The 16,666-nt window shown below is 41.1% G+C and overlaps 1 protein-coding gene across 10 annotated transcripts in view; it reads right to left on the minus strand.

Annotated features, from left to right (window-relative positions):
* Positions 1-16,666, minus strand: part of cmss1 (cms1 ribosomal small subunit homolog) — a 239,891-nt gene that overhangs the window by 102,017 nt on the left and 121,208 nt on the right. For all 10 annotated transcript variants that reach the window (XM_078409575.1, XM_078409574.1, XM_078409573.1 and 7 more), the window contains one exon: positions 10,656-10,726. The gene's annotated coding sequence lies outside the window, so the exon portion shown is untranslated. The remainder of the gene's footprint in view (positions 1-10,655; positions 10,727-16,666) is intronic.

Raw genomic sequence — 16,666 nt, forward strand, 5'->3', positions numbered from 1 at the left:
GTGGTAAAGAAGACACGTGGTATGCTTGCCTTCATTCGAAGCATTGAGGAAAAAGAGTCAGGAAGTCATGATGTGCCTTTTGGTTAGGTTGCATTTAGAGCATTGTGTGCAGAAGGTTGTGGAGGCTTTGAAAGGGTGCAGAGGAGGTTCACCAGAATGATCCCTGGGTTAGAGGGTATTAGCTACAAGGAAAGATTGGACAGATTTGCAATGTTTTCTCTGGAATGTTGGAGGTTGAAGGGAGACTTGGAAGAAGTATATAAAATTATGAGAGGCAAATACAGTCAGAACCGTTTTCCCAGATGGAAATGTGGTCACCCGGCAATGTATTTAAGTAAAAGCAAAGGCCAACAAAGGGCAACATCTAGTTAAACCAGGATATTTTACTCTGCCATTCAGATATCATTGCTAACCAAGCACCCACACAGTAGAAGATGCCTGCAATGCTGTAGCACTGCCATATCCATCCCTCTGGTCTCCAAATGGTTGTCCATCTGTATGGGCTGTATATAAGTTGGCCATTCGTAAGCTGGGGAGGACTTGTAAGTAAATGTATGGGTTTGGTAAATCTGCAATGTCAATACATTTTTCAGTTAATGTTGTAATGTATTTCATTTTTTATGTACACCCTCTACAAACAGAATACTGCACAGATATCAGCATACAAAGTTCTGATGTAAACCAGTATGAACTCAGACACAAAATGCTGGAGTAACTCAGCGGGACAGACAGCATCTCTGGAGAGAAGGAATGGGTGACGTTTGGGGTCGAAACCTTTCTTCAGACTGAAGAAGGGTCTCGACCCGAAACGTCACCCATTCCTTCTCACCAGAGATGCTGGCTGTCCCGCTGAGTTACTCAGCATTTTGTGTCTACCTTCGATTTAAACCAGCATCTGCAGTTCATTCCTACACATGAATTCAGACTTGATGTCCTGGAAGTATTTAGATCAAACCCACAACTGTACAGCTCTGTCCTTGGGATGGAGGCCTTTCTAAAAAAAAGGAAATGTATTAACAATTATGAAAGCAATAAATCCAATGAAACCGAAAGTAGTTAATTCTCTTTTCATTCGCCTATATTTAATGGCTGCCTTAAAAAACTGTTTTTCTCATTAATAGATTGCATGCCATGAACAAAACTTCCTTTCAGAAAATCTATATGCTTAAAAATGATGTCACTTTTAAATACCCTAATCTGAAAAGCAATTGCACATGTGAATAACCATAAAGCAAGGGCTTCAGCTACCGTAAAATCCAAAGTACAAGTTGCTCCTCAATTTTACAATCAAATAAATCTTAGCCTGGACTTTGCAGTTTGAAGCAGGTCACTGACCTGTAAGAATGAGTCATCTCTTTGATCCTCCCAGTATAAACATTGACAAAACATGGAGATGTTTTCCCTGGCAAGACGATGAATATATTTGAAAATCAAATATATTGGGGACATCACTGCTTAACACTTTTTAAAAATCTAAATTAATAATGCATTAAAAGAGGTGTTTTGAACAGGCTTGGAAAGATTTTAAAATGTATTGATATGTCATAGGAAAATATTTACATTAATAGCGTCTTCCTTAACCATTCCCTTCTTTTAAAATGGATGGGAAACACTCCTGTGCCTCCTCGGACCTGGTACAAGACCTTTGGGTGAGTTCCCTCTGCAAGCAGTGGGCAATTAGCCCAAGTTTTTGCTTCCTCATTAAATTCTGTGTGGAGTCCAGCATTAGAATGCAGCTTGCAAGGACGTGGCTAATCATTACTGCAGCTTCCAGATTTCCACTTTGAAAGACATCTGTGCGGAAATCATTAAAATGCTGTAGTTCTGCTGAAAAAAGACAAACACCACCTGTAATTTCACCGAGATTATTCCTGCAAAATCTGAGAAATATCAGCCTGGGACCTGTTCCTGATATAGGAGTCATAGATATTTAAAGACTAATGTAACACAATTGAGCATAGTTCTCTTGGAAGTAGAGATGGACGAATTAATAATGGGGAATAAGCAAATGACAGGTACATTAAACAAGTATTTTGGAGAGACACAAAAGGCTGTAGTAACAGGTAACTCAGGAGACTTTGCCTGTTTCACAATAATTTTAGGTTAGATGCCATCTCGTGTTAGCATGTTGGATCATTTGTATATATGTGACTGCCATTATTTTTGGAGAGTTTGACTTCAGGAAACGTGGTGGAGTAATGTCGCAAATCAGCATCAATGATGCTGAAATGGGAATCGTTACAGAACTTCAAATTCATTGGCACAAATATTACCAATAACCTGTCATGGACCAACCACACTGAAGCGACTGCCAAGATAGCGCATCAAAGCCTCTACTTCAGTATGAGACTAAGGAAATTCGGCATGTCTCCAATGACTCTCACAAATGTCTATAGATGCTCCATTGAAAGCAGACTGTCGGGTTACATCACAGCTTGGTTTGGAAACAACTCTGCCCAAGAAATTGTAAAGAGTTGTGGGTGTAGCTCATTCCATCACACAGACCAGACTCCCCACCATCGACTCCATCTACACTTCACACTGCCTCAGACTTTAGAATTTTTGGTATGCTTTTAATTAAATATAGAGAGTTCAAAAAAGTATGTGTGTCATTAGTTATTTCAACATAATAATGGAAGTATTCATTTATATGTAATTACTTTCATTTAAATAACCAGTCTGTTATTTATACTGACTTGGGAGAGACTTGTTTAACAGCTGAATACTATTTCAATTGACAAGTGCAGATGGCCATGTAAAACTGACAAATAAAATCACAGCTTAAGTATACACTGAAGTATAAATAATTTATTGGAAATACCAATAATTAAACCAAGACAATGTGTTCATGACTTATTGAGTATCCTGCATTTATATGGTAGGACAATAGCGTATAAATGCAGATTGCTCAATAAGTTAATCATAACAATAACTTAATAATGTATTATTGCAAACCTGGAAGGCATCTTTAAGCCTTGGCTTGTGAGCCATTTTTACATCTCTTTAGACTGTCTGGCTACCATCCCAAGCCCTCTGCCAGGACAAAAGTGAAAGAAAATGGGAAATAAAACTGACCCTACATATAAAAAAACACTTGTAAATCTGAGACTTCTAAACATAAATTTCTGGAAGCTGCATTGAAACCTTATTTGGTTTGACAAAATGAAATAGCACTGTCTCGAGAGGGATGAAGGATGGGGGATGATTTGAGGTAACATATTGGACAACGTCGGCTCCTATCGCGTCTGTAACCAAATAATGACTGATGTGGGAGATGTATGGGCCATACATACTGTTGCAGCACATGGAGCTAAACTTGAGAGCAAATGTAGCTTTGCCCTTTGCCAACTAGTTTTCTTTCTCACCATCATAATTGATATGTTCACAAAGTTCCAGAAATATTGAAATGATGCAATCTTCAGTATTGAGTTAAATAAACATAGTCAAAAGTCTGACATAAAGAGAACCCAGAAGATCATTATCATATCATATCATATATATACATGTCACTCATGGGGTAATTTGCATAATGATAAGTCAGTCTTACACTCGCAGAGATTTTGAACTATAAAATCAAGTTATCCCATTTCAAATATGTTGTTTTGTGATGTGTTATTTCACTGTTTAATTGTGAATTGACAAGATCATTCCATATTTCCTATTACTATTAACCTATACTTTGCATGATGATAGACTATTTTAACTGCCCAGTGGAATGGTTATGAAGTGATACCAGCTATAGCTAATCACATGAGAAATAAAATGAAGATTAGAATATACGATTTTAGGCAGGATGGTAGAAGGCGAATCAGACTCTATAAATTATTTTAAGTATTAAATGAGAAAAACATAAATGGCATGGTTAGTAACCTGTACAGCAAGATTAGAGTTGGATTAAATTAGCAAAAGCACTAGCCTACTTGTGCTGGGTCAAATGTTTCCTCTTCAATGTCTAACATTATATGGTCTCGATGATTTAGTTCTGTTTAGTTGGTTGCAGGTAATGTTTCATTGATTTCAACAGAGGTGAAAATATAGTGTGCCATGGTGAATTTCACTATCTCAGTCCACATTTCTTCTCACCTTCAACTCCATTTCCATTCAGAGTGTTGGCCAGTTATTTTCTTGAATACATTTCTTTGTGTGAGTCTGAGCCAAAGTTTTGGTTAGGAGAGCACCTCGAGTCAAGAGTGAGTCTCAAACATCACAAGCAAATAAATTGTAAAGTGACAATCAAGGTCAATGTTTGTTCTTGCACACCTGAGATCTAGCTAACATTTGCAGAAGAAAATACTAAGTGCTAGAGGAACTCAATGAGTCAGGCAGCATCTTGGAGGGAAAGGACATACGATTTGGATAGGGAATTTTCTTATATTTGCAGACTTCCTTGCTTTAAAGGCAACAGTAGCAGCTAGGCCTGGAATTCTTTTGAACTGACAGGGACAAAAAAGGTAAATGCAACAGCAGGAATAGCACACGCAAGACAAATACAAAACCAGGCTGGATTATATTTATATTGCATGAATGACCTTTTGAATTAATTCTTGTTTATCTGTTTGCCTTATTATTCTTACAAAGCAACAACATTTGTACTTATTTGCCTGAATGAATGATTAATTCTTTATGAAAAGGTTGTTTGCATTATTTTGTACCTTTGCCTATGTTAGGCATGGACATTAAACTTCACGGCAATTAAAAGGAAAAACTGTCAAGTAAACACTAAAACAATTTTAACAGTTACTTGAAAAGATACAATTTAACAAACAGTAAAACAAATCAACCAGGCAGCTTGAAATGGAAAACTTCCTACTGTTATTTGGATGTTGCGCATTCTATTGAATATGAAGTCATTCCACAGACAGAGCAAGTTCAAACTATAGCTAATTATTATCACATTTTTATGTCAAAGAGGAGATGTGATCCAGAATGGAAACCGCTGTGACTCCAGAGTAATCAACATGAGGTCAGCAGGTACTAAAAGCAAAATGTCAGCATTAAACTACAGAATCATTACTTCAGAGTTTTAGTCTGCTTCAGTGAATGAACTGCCAAAATTTCACGTCCGAACCTTACTCCAAGCCTTGAGACAAAGTGCCCTGCAAAAGTATCAGCCAGTGATAAGATTTCCCATATTATTTAGGGCATTCACCCTCAACAGACAAGTAAGGTTGCCCAGTTGCAAGGATATACTCTCCACCACACTCCTCTCAAGCACATATTGACCATATCTGAATGCATGTGTCTGAGCCTCCCAATTGCAGAGATAGACAGTCAGGCATACCACTGAGGTCAAGTCATGAACATTGACCAGGCCTCAGATCTCCCTTCTCCCGTCTCCACCAGTCCCACTCCTCTTGGACTCCCCCGGACGGCCTTTTACCCTTTTTAGACCTTTTCATTTCAAACCGCTGGCATGACATCAACCGTCTCAACCTTTTTACACCCCTCGCCCCCTTTGAATATACAGCCCTCTGCTCACTCTGCAGCAACCCGACACTATCATCAAACACACCAACAAGGGAGATGCCGTGGTAGTCTAGCGAGATGACCTCTACTTGACTTCCCTACTCTGGGAAAAAGGCTATGTGCATTCACCCTATCTCTACCCCTCATGCTTTTATAAGGCGCTGTAAGATCGCACCTCAGTCTCCTGCACTCCAAACCTCCCCCTATAGCTCAGGCTTTCAAGTTCTGGCATCATTTTCAAAAACCCTTTCTGCACTCTTTCCAGCTTACTGGTGTCTTTCCTTTAGCAGTTGACCAAACTAAACATAATACTCCAAGTTCAACCTCACTGTTGGCTTGTACAACTGTAACATTACATCCCAACTTCCATATTCAATTGCCTGACTGATGAAGTCAAACGAGCCAAAGCCTTCTTCACTACCTGCGATGCCACTTACAGGTAACTATGTACTTGTGCTCCTGGATTCCTCCGCCCTGCAACACTCCCCAGGGCCCTACTGTTCATGTCCTGCCTTGATTTGATGTCCCAAAATCCAACACCTCACTCTTATAAGAATTAAACTCCATTTGCGATTCCTCAGCCTACTTGCCCAGTTGATATGATCCTGCTGTAATTCCATCTTCACCGTCTACGATATTACCTATTTTAGTGTCATCTGCAATCTGAAAACTTACTTAGTTTTGTGTACATTCTCATCCAAATTACAAATAGTAATGGGACCTGCATCAATCCCTGAGGCACACCAATAGACACAGGCCTCTACTCCAAAAAAACAACCTTCCACCACCACCCTCTGCTTTCTACCATTATCGAAGGTAGCCTACCATGTGGAAATTATCAAATGTCTTGCTGAAATCCACATGGACTACACCCAAGGCCCTACCCTCATCAATCTTCTTGGTTATTTCTTCATAAAACTCAATCAAATTTGTGAGACGCAATCTCCCATGCACAAAACCACACTGATTATCCTTAGTGTAAGAAAATAACCTCAGATGCTGGTACGAATCGAAGGTATTTATTCACAAAATGCTGGAGTAACTCAGCAGGTCAGGCAGCATATCAGGAGAGAAGGAATGGGTGACATTTCGGGTCGAGACCCTTCTTCAGACTTAATCAATCCATGTCTTTCTAAACACACGTATATCTTTTCCCTCAAAAACCTTTCCAGTAACTTTCCTACCACAGATATTAGGCTTACAGGTCTATAGCTCCCAGGTTTTTCTTTGCAGTCCTTCATAGAGGAATGATATTAGCCACCGTCCAGTCTTCTTTTACCTCACCCATGTCTAACAATGGTTCATATATCTAAGCCTAGACTCCTGCAATCTCTTTGCTAGCTTTAAAAAGTGTTATCACTTATTAAGTGTTTCTTAAATCCTTTGGCACCACTCTAAAGTCAAACAAAGTTAGCAAATAATAATCTAGGCCTGTGCTTTACCTTTTCTGCTTGGATTATTTAAAGGCCTTGTGGTCTATTCAATTGTAAAGGTGCTGGATCCCTGGAACAGTGGCACAGCAGTAGAGTTGCTACTTTGCAGCACCAGAGACTGGTTCGATCCTGACAATGGGTACAGATTGTATGTTCTCCCTGTGATTGCATGGGTTTTTTCTGGGTGCTCCAGTTTCGTCCCACATTCCAAAGAAATACAGGTTTGTAGGTTAATTGACTTCTGTCAATTGTCCCAGTGTGTAGGATAGAACTCATGTACAGGTGATCATTGGTTGGTGCAGACTCGATGGGCCGAAGGGCCTATTTCCATGCTGTATATTTAAATTAATCTTAATATGTTCTTCCTCTCTATGTTTAAATATTTCCAATACTTCACAATCGAAACGGTAGTAAGGAAGGCAAATGCGAGCATTTATTTTGAGAGGACTAGAATACAAAAACAGATGTAATGCTGAGCCTTTATAAGGCATTGGTCAGACCGCATTTGGAGTATTGTGTGCAATTTTGGGCCCCATATCTGAGGAAGGTTGTGCTGCCGTTGGAGATGGTCTAGAGGAGGTTTACGAGAAAGATCCCAGGAACGAGTAGGTTAACATATGATGAGCATTTGACGCTGCTGGGCCTCTACTCGCTGGAGTTTAGAAGGTCGAGGTGGAACGTTATTGAAACTTCCGAACAGGTAAAGGCTTGGATAGAGTGGATGTGGAGAGGATGCTTCCATTTGTGGAAGAGTCTAGTAACCAGAGGTCATAGCCTCAGAATAAAAAGACATTCCTTTAGGAAGGAGATGGGGAATTTCTATAGTCAGAGGGAGGTGTGTCTGTGGAATTCTATGCCAAAGAAGGCTTTGGAGACCAAGTGAATGGATATTTTTAAGGTAGAGATAGATAGATTCTTGATTAGTATGAGTGTCAGGGGTTATGGGGAGAAGGCAGGAGAATGGGGTTGAAATGGAGAGACAGCTCAGCCATGATTGAATGGCGAAGTAGACTTGATGGGCTGAATGGTCTAATTTTGCTCCTATCACTTATGAACCTTTATCGTAACATCAATGTTTCCCTGATAAAATGGTCCTTACCCCGATTTAAAACTATTATTCTTGAACCATTTTTATTCTCCTGTAGAACAATGCTAAATGCAATAGAATTCTGATCACTGGCACCAAAGTATTCTCTCTGTTCCACATGTCCAGGGTCAATTTCATTCTCTATCATTTTGGGTTCCTACATTCTGATTAAAAAGTTACTCCTAAATGTTGGCACAAAAATCAAGTGGGCATCCATCAAAATCAGCACAAATAGCTAAATATACAAGTGATTTAATTAAATATATTATTAGAAATTGTGACTAGAAAATCAGAATGGTGTTCTTACATCTTATGCTATATTTAATAAAGGAGGTTTGCCAAAATAGTGTAACTAGTATAACTATATAAATAGTATATCTATTTTGCTGCTATGATGTGCAAAGTAATTGGCAAACCTTTTGAAAGAGAAAGACTTTTGAAGGATGAGATGGATGCAAAAAAAAACTCTAAATTGATCCTTATGGATCCATAATCTATCCTCAAGGTGAGAGCGGGAAGATTTATAAGGGGCTTGAGGGGCAAATGATTCACACAGAGATGGTGCACATGTGCAAAGAGCTGCCTGAGGAAAGTGATAGATTATTTACAACATTTAAAAATCACCTGGATAGGTAAATGGATACAAGAGTTGGAGGGTTCCTAATGTGTGGGCCAGGCACAGACAAGTGGGACTATCTCAGTTAGGCAACTTGGTCAGATGGATGAGTTGGGCCAAAGGGTCAACTTCTGTGTTATATAACTTTATGATTATGATTCTATGATGTCTTATGTTTTGAAAACCTAGGTAATTTAATAACTTGTGAACAATATTTCATGATTCTGAAATATGCCCTCCAATCTGGATGTACTCGAAGACATTCTATTAATTTCCCACATTTATATTTGGAGAAATATGATTAAAGAAAAAACAAATTGAAAATATCTATAGGCTTTCAGATGATTTATCGGTCGCAAATAGACAATAGACAATAGACAATAGGTGCAGGAGTAGGCCATTCGGCCCTTCGAGCCAGCACCGCCATTCAATGTGATCATGGCTGATCATTCTCAATCAGTACCCTGTTCCTGCTTTCTCCCCATACCCCCTGACTCCGCTATCCTTAAGAGCTCTATCTAGCTTTCTCTTGAATGTATTCAGAGAATTGGCCTCCACTGCCCTCTGAGGCAGAGAATTCCACAGATTCACAACTCTCTGACTGAAAAAGTTTTTCCTCATTTTCCTCAAATGTCCTCATTTTCTTTCTCTTAACCTATCAATGGTTTTAAAATAGTAAAAATATTTAGCTATCTTAAATTGAGTTTGCTCTTTTGAATGAAAATTCAGATAATTTCATTAATTTCATCCAAAAGTACAGATGTATTTTAAACTATCGTAGTTGGAGATGCGTTCAAGAAGCAACAGCCTAGAAAGCTCATCCAAGAATAAACGGTTGCATCAAAGGCCAAGATCATGTCATCAAAATTCTGAGAAGGACGAATTACACTCAGGAGCAATTAAGATAAACAACCAAAGACAAAGAGACTACATGGAAGAGACGCACACCGTTTTGAGAAACCATAAAACAAGGACGTCATCCAAAAAGCATGACGATCTTTCTCGAGATGACCTGTTATTTCTGCTCAGTGTTCTTGAAGGTGAATTAGAGGTCAGTAATCTCAATTACATCTAAGATTTTTAAAAGTTTGAACCAAGATTACTTGTCAATGATCTGATTGAATTATGTTTAAAATAAAATTAGCGATTGATACAGTTAAATGCAAGTACACCACAGACGATTGGGAAATCATGCACCCTTTCCACTCACCCAAGCCCCCATTCACATCCTCCCTTTCCCTCACCAACGCTCTGGCTCCCTGGTTCCAACTACTAGGGCCCTGCTTCCCGCCCTCCCTTTCCCCTCACCTTCCCGCTCTGCCTTTCATCTTTTCTGGATCGCTGGAAAATGTATTATAATAGTCTATCATTTAAAAACGTGGGTTAGGGTATAATTGAAAATTACACCCATTTGTCCAGAAAATATCATCGTTGGGCATTGGCAAAGTTCTGAGAGCGCTGGATTATCAGGGTTTTATGGTATTCTGGAGTGGTTGCATCGTTGATTTTAAGAGTAACTAGATTAAGTGGGCCCAAACTTTTCCTGCATTGGTGCAGCACCCTCTCCTCCCCCCTCCCCCACCCTTCCTCCCCTCCCTCCACCCCCCTCCCCCTCCCCTCCCCCTCCACCCCCACTCTATCCCCCTCAACCCCCCTTATCTTCCCTCCTCCCCGTCCCTCCCCCCTCTCTCCCTCCCTCTCTAGGAGATAAATTTAAACTTTAAAATATGAATAGCTTTAAAAATATAACACCGATTTCAATGAAACTTCTTTCATTAGCACCAAAGGGACGACGGTGAGTAAGGTAGGCCTAAAATTGTTGCACTATTGTGTACCGTTTTGGCTGTAGTTCAGGAACAAACAAACAAACAAACAAACGAGAGTTTTAGTATATAGATTTCATAAAATCATAATCACAAGACCAAAGTTCAAGCAGCATACCAGAACACCAAAAGAATGTGAATACTTTCCATTTATATTTTTATAAATCAATCTACATATTTATAAATTTAAGCAGCTATATCAGTTGGAATTTTGAAAAAAAAAACCTCACCTGATATTTCCTCAGGTTCCCGAACTGCTGTCAGTATACGGCTTCCCTTCATAAGACGGTGATGGCCAATACTGCAAGGAAATACACATAAATCAAATGATGAAAAAATATTCACAGTAATTAATTACTGACATTCCAATGTATTGACAAACAAAAGTATAGACAACTTAAGAGTGCTCTGTCCAGACAGCACCCATGGTCAGGATCGAACCCGCGTCTCTGGCGCTGTTAGGCAGCAACTCCACTGCTGCTCCATCGTGCCACCCATGTAGCCATGTTTTTCGATAAAGATTATTAATTGTTGTTAAATTAAACAAATTAGGAACATTCATTTTGGTGCGAAGTTTTCTACGAGTATTTTTCCAAAGCATATTTCACTTCGACAAGATAATATGGAACATATCCACGCAATTTAAAAGATTAAAAATATCTTTAATGAGAAATTACTAATTGGTTCTTCCAGCTAATAACTATGTGGTACACAAATCTAACAATTTTCAATCACTAGATTTCTTCCTCTTATGGGAATTAAATAGATTTATTAATATCACAGCAGCTATAAATCTAATTTCTCAAGCAATTATTTTCTAAGAGGCGCAGCAATAACTCACTTTATCAGTTTCTGTTTTCACCAGTGACTGAATACAACATGGTTTTATTTTGCATATTAGGTATTATCTGTTTCTGTCACCTTGTGCCCATCAATTTAAGCTATAATTTGCACCAAAAAAATTGGCTCACAGAAACATTGTTTTCCGCAGACAACACATTTCAATTTTAATCAGTTAGACCTCACCTCAAGACCAGGGATGGGGGTAATAAAACAGGACAAAAAATGAACATTCCCAAAAAGTGAGAGAACAGAGCATGCACTGATATAAGTAAAGCCAATTTACCAATTGCAACAGATTGGAAGATCACCTTTATGTTTCAGACAGTTCTACTTTATTTTGTACCCAAGAGACGACATTTAACTCAAAACTGAACTAACCTAACCAACATAACACAAGAAATAAGCATGACTTCTAATTTATAATAATGAAAAGTCACATATTAATAGCAATGAACCTTCAATTTGATAGCATTCAGTATAATCAGCAGCTGACTCAGTATATTTCTCATGCATTTATTTAGGCTCGAGATGAAGTCATAACTGTACTAAAAGCAGAAAAAATTGACGTAGCACTTCTGGAAGCACAGTATGGATTTGTTCTGCCAACAAAAGTATTACAAGCTCTGCAACGAGACACAATCCAAGCAAAAACCGATTCACTTCAGGAAGACATCTATGAAAAACCAATGGTAGAGGTATGTAGTTTATGCAAACAACCAAAAGCTTTTCTGTAGAACTAATTAATTGCCAAATTGTAAACAAAGAGCAAGTACTTCCACTATTATAAAACATTTAATATGAAACTGTTATCATTTTCTCTGTCCCTATCCAGTAATAAAATAAGGAAGCCACTTGAAATCCAACAAGGCACCATGGGTTTCTTGCCTTTTAGGTTATTGTTTACATTGGCAAATGCTATCAAACTTTGGCCTAACAACTGCCTGCAGGAGAATATGGATGCCAAATACAGGTAGTGGTATATTATCGTCATATATACTGAGATACCATAGCAAACTTTTGGTTGCATGCTATCCAATTAAATCAGATCATACATTATATGAGTACAATTGAGCCATACATAAGTACACCAAGCCATGCAAAGAGAAATATACCAGAGTGCAGAATATAGTCTTGCAGCATTGTAGCTCAACCGTTACAGAGAAAAAGTCCAGTGTCCACATTGAAGATAGTTTGGAAGATCGGAACTAGCCCCTAACTTGTGAGAGGGCTGTTCAGTAGTCTGATAACTGAGGCTATTCCTGAGTCTGCTGGTGTGTGCCTTCACTTTTTTGGATGTTCTGGGAGAGGGGAGAAAAGTTGGAGTCGATAGTGGAAAGCCTGGCCTGTGTGAAGGACTGGGCTACATCCACAACTCTCTGCTATTTCTTGCAGTCTTCCGCAAAGCTGTTCCCAAACAAGTTGTGAAGCAATTTAATAGCATGCTTTCTATTGTACATCTGTAGAAGATGGTAAGAGTTATTGGAGATATGCAGAACTTACTTAGTCTCCTGAGGAAGTAACGGCAGTGGTCTGCTTTTTTGGCCGCAGCATCAATGTGGTTTGTCCACAACAAAAATTTATGATATTTACCCCAAGGACTGTCAAGCATTTCCACTTTGGTTCCATTTGTGCTGATTGGGGCGTGTACGCCACTACGCTTTCTGAAGGGACGGCAAGGCGGTAGAGTTGCTGCCTTACAGCACCTGAGACCCAGGTTCGATCCCGACTACGGGTACTGTCTGTATGGATTTTGTACGTTCTCCCCATGACCACATGGGTTTTCTCTGGATGCTCCGGTTTCCTCCCACACTCCAAAGGCATACAGGTATGTAGGTTAATTGGCTTTGGTAAAAATTGTGAATTGTCCCTAGTATATAGGATAGTTCTAGTGTATGGGGATCACTGGTCGTCATGGACTCAGTGGGCCAAAGGGTCTTTTTCTGTGCTACATCTCTAAATTAAACTAAACTAATAAAGTCAATAACTAGCGACTTCATCTTGCTGACATCTTGACACCGTGTTACTGAGTTCTCTATCTCATTCCTGTACTCTATCTTGTCATTGTTCGTGATCCAGACTACTATGGTGGTGCGCCTGCAAACTTGTAGATGGAGTAAGAGCAGGATTTGGCTGCACAGTCATGAATAAAGGGAGTGTAATATAATACACTGTGCATCCTATACAATAGGGAGTATTGTAAGGGGTTGAGAAAGTCAAGGATCCAGTGGCAGTGGCGCTGCTGACTCCTAGGTCCTTGAGTTTGGATGGAATTATGGTGTTGAAGTAAGAGATACAGTCATTAAATAGGTGTCCTTGTTATCTAGACGTTCCAGATACAAGTCATATCCAAACTCCAGGACATAGGAATCAGTAACCTCCTCTGCCATTGGATCCTTGACTTTCTGACCTACAGTCCACAATTAGTGATATGTTACAATGAATGAATGAATGAATGAATGAATGAATGAATGAATACGTTTATTGGCCAAGTATGTGCATATACAAGGAATGTGCCTTGATGCTCCACTCACAGATGACAACACAACATACAGTTAACAATTAAGAATAAAGCATACACACATCAAAACAATAAGGATACAACATTACAGTCTAAATATGTGAGTGAAAATTAACCAGAGCAAAAAAGAGACTACAGACTTTGGTTATTGAGTAGAACTACTACTTGTGGAAAAAAAGCTGTTTTTATGTCTGGCTGTGGCTGCTTTGACAGTCCGGAGTCGCCTTCCAGAGGGAAGTAGTGAGTCTCCCTCACAATAATTCTTAACACTGGTGCCCTGCAAGAATGTGTTCTCAGTCCCCTACTATACTCCCTATATACTCATGACTGTGCGGCAGCCAAATTCAGCTCTAACTGCACCTACAGGTTTGCAGATGATACCATTGTGGTGGGATACTCATGAACAATGATGAGACAGAGTACAGGAATGGGACTGAGAACTTAGCAACATGGTGTCAGGACAACAACCTCTCCCTCAATGTCAGCAATATGAAGGAACGATATCAATTTCAGGAAGGGTGATTGAGTACATGGTCCAATCAGCATCAGTGGTGCAGAAGTGGAAATGGTTGAGAGCTTGGTGTTCCTTGGCTAAATATTACCAATGTTCTGTCGTCGAACAATCACATTGATGCGACAACCAAAAATGCACACCAACATTGCTACTTCCTGAGAAGACTGAAGTTCGGCATGGTGCAAATGACTCCTATAACTTCTAGAGATGCATCATAGAAAGCATATTGTTGGGTTGTATCAGTTTGGTTTGGGAAAGCTCTGCCAAGACTGCAAGAAATTGCACAGTTGTAGGTGCAGCCCAGTCCATCTTCTTCTTCTTGCATATGGCGTGCACAGCCTAAAGTTGTAGGTTCAACAGTTCAACAGAGCTTTATTTGTCATTCGGTACCAAGGTACCGAACGAAACTACATAGCAGTCACACAAAAAAGAACACAAGGCACATAACCCCAACACAAACGTCCATCACAGTGACTCCAAACACCCCCTCACTGTGATGGAGGCAACAAAACTTCCACTCTCTTCCCCACGCCCACGGACAGACAGCTCGTCCCCGACCGACCCGCACAGTCCCCGCAAGGGGGTGGAAGTCCCCGCGGCCAAGTCGCACCGGGCGCTGAAACGTCTCGCGGCCGAGCCGGGCGATGGAAGGCCCCGCGACCGAGCCTTGCGCAGCTAAATCCCACGGCCGAGCCGCACCGGGCGATGTTAAGTCCAGCGGCCGAGCCGCACCAGCGATGAAAAGTCCCGCGGCCGAGCTGCACCGGGCGATGTTAAGCCCCGCGGCCGAGCCGCACCAGGCGATGTTAAGTCCCGCGGCCGAGCCGCACCAGCGATGTAAAGCCCCGCGGCCGAGCCGCACCGGGCGATGTTAAGTCCCGCGGCCGAGCCGCACCAGCGATGAAAAGTACCGCGGCCGAGCTGCACCGGGCGATGTTAAGCCCCGCGGCCGAGCCGCACCGGGCGATGTTAAGCCCCGCGGCCGAGCCGCACCGGGCGATGTTAGGTCCCGCGGCCGAGCCGCACCCCGCGCCATGAGGAAGAGACCTAAAAGAGAAAGGTTTCCCCCACCCCACCCGCCACCCCCCCCCACCCACACCACCACCCCCACACGTACACAACCAAAAAAAAAAAAAAAACCATCCCAACACCGACACACAACAAAAAAAAAAGGAAAAAGACGAACAGACTGCTAGCGAGCCGCAGCCGTTAGGCGCCGCCACTTCCTTGAGACATCCAGGCCAGGGCAGCATCAGTTGCTGGGTGGATGGCCTTGATGCCACCAGGGAAAAGCCTCAACGAGCAGTCTTTCACGATGTGTGGGATGGTCTGGTCTGGATATCCGCAGTCACAAGCAGGGCTGTCCCCACTTGTGCTGGTGATGGGCTGTTCTTGCATGGAGGGTGTGGATCCTGTTCAGGGTTAGCCATTGCTTGCAACCTTCACGTGGTCCACCCTGTTTCGACTAATGCAATTAACCCGACGAGCACAATCTAATAGATGTAGTGTTCTGGTGTCACTTTTGACAATGCCACTAGTTACCCGTAACCCAAACGGCCCTGCTCAGGGCCAAAACTCCCGCAGCATCAGGAAATCTCTACGCATCTACCAGCTAAATGTGGAAGGAATGTCCAGGGCAAAGTCCAGTCCATCACACCGACCAGACTTCCTACCATTGACTCTATCTAAACTTCACTGCCTCTGAAATGTAGCCAATATAATCAAAGACTTTTCCCACTATGGTCATTCCACCACCAGACGTAAGAACAACTTCTTCACTTCTGTTATCAGGCTGCTGAACGGTCCTTCCATAAGTTAGCGTGCTGTCCGATTAACCTCTACCCCATTGCGGACATTGTACTTTGTCTATGGAACTAATGCGCTACAATGTTATATTCTGCACTCTGTATCTTCCCCTTTGCTCTACCTATTGTACTTCAGTTTGACGATTGTATTTATGTTTAGTATTATCTGATCTAATTGGATAGCATACAAAATATAGCATTTCACTGTACCTTGGTACATGTGACAATAATAAACCTAAACCTAAGGGAGATGGCATCTGGTGTGGACCTGTTGTGATGGAAGGCAATCTGCAGAAGGTTCAGGCTGTCCAGAAGGCTGGAATTAATGTACACAATGACCAGCCTTTTGATGCACTTCATGACTGTGGATGTCAGAGGCACTGGGCTTTGTAAGTAGTCAATCAGGCATACTTCCTTGCTTTGCTGGGGTACAGAGATAATAGTGATCTCCTCAAAGCAGATGGTGTCCTCCGAATGGAGTAGTGAGAAGTTAAAGTGTGTGTTTACTCCTGTCAGCTGGTCCATGCAGATCCTGAGGACGTGGTGAGGGCTCTAGCCAGG

This window comes from Rhinoraja longicauda, chromosome 12 (genome assembly GCF_053455715.1).
Source record: "Rhinoraja longicauda isolate Sanriku21f chromosome 12, sRhiLon1.1, whole genome shotgun sequence".
Classification (NCBI taxonomy): domain Eukaryota; kingdom Metazoa; phylum Chordata; class Chondrichthyes; order Rajiformes; family Arhynchobatidae; genus Rhinoraja; species Rhinoraja longicauda.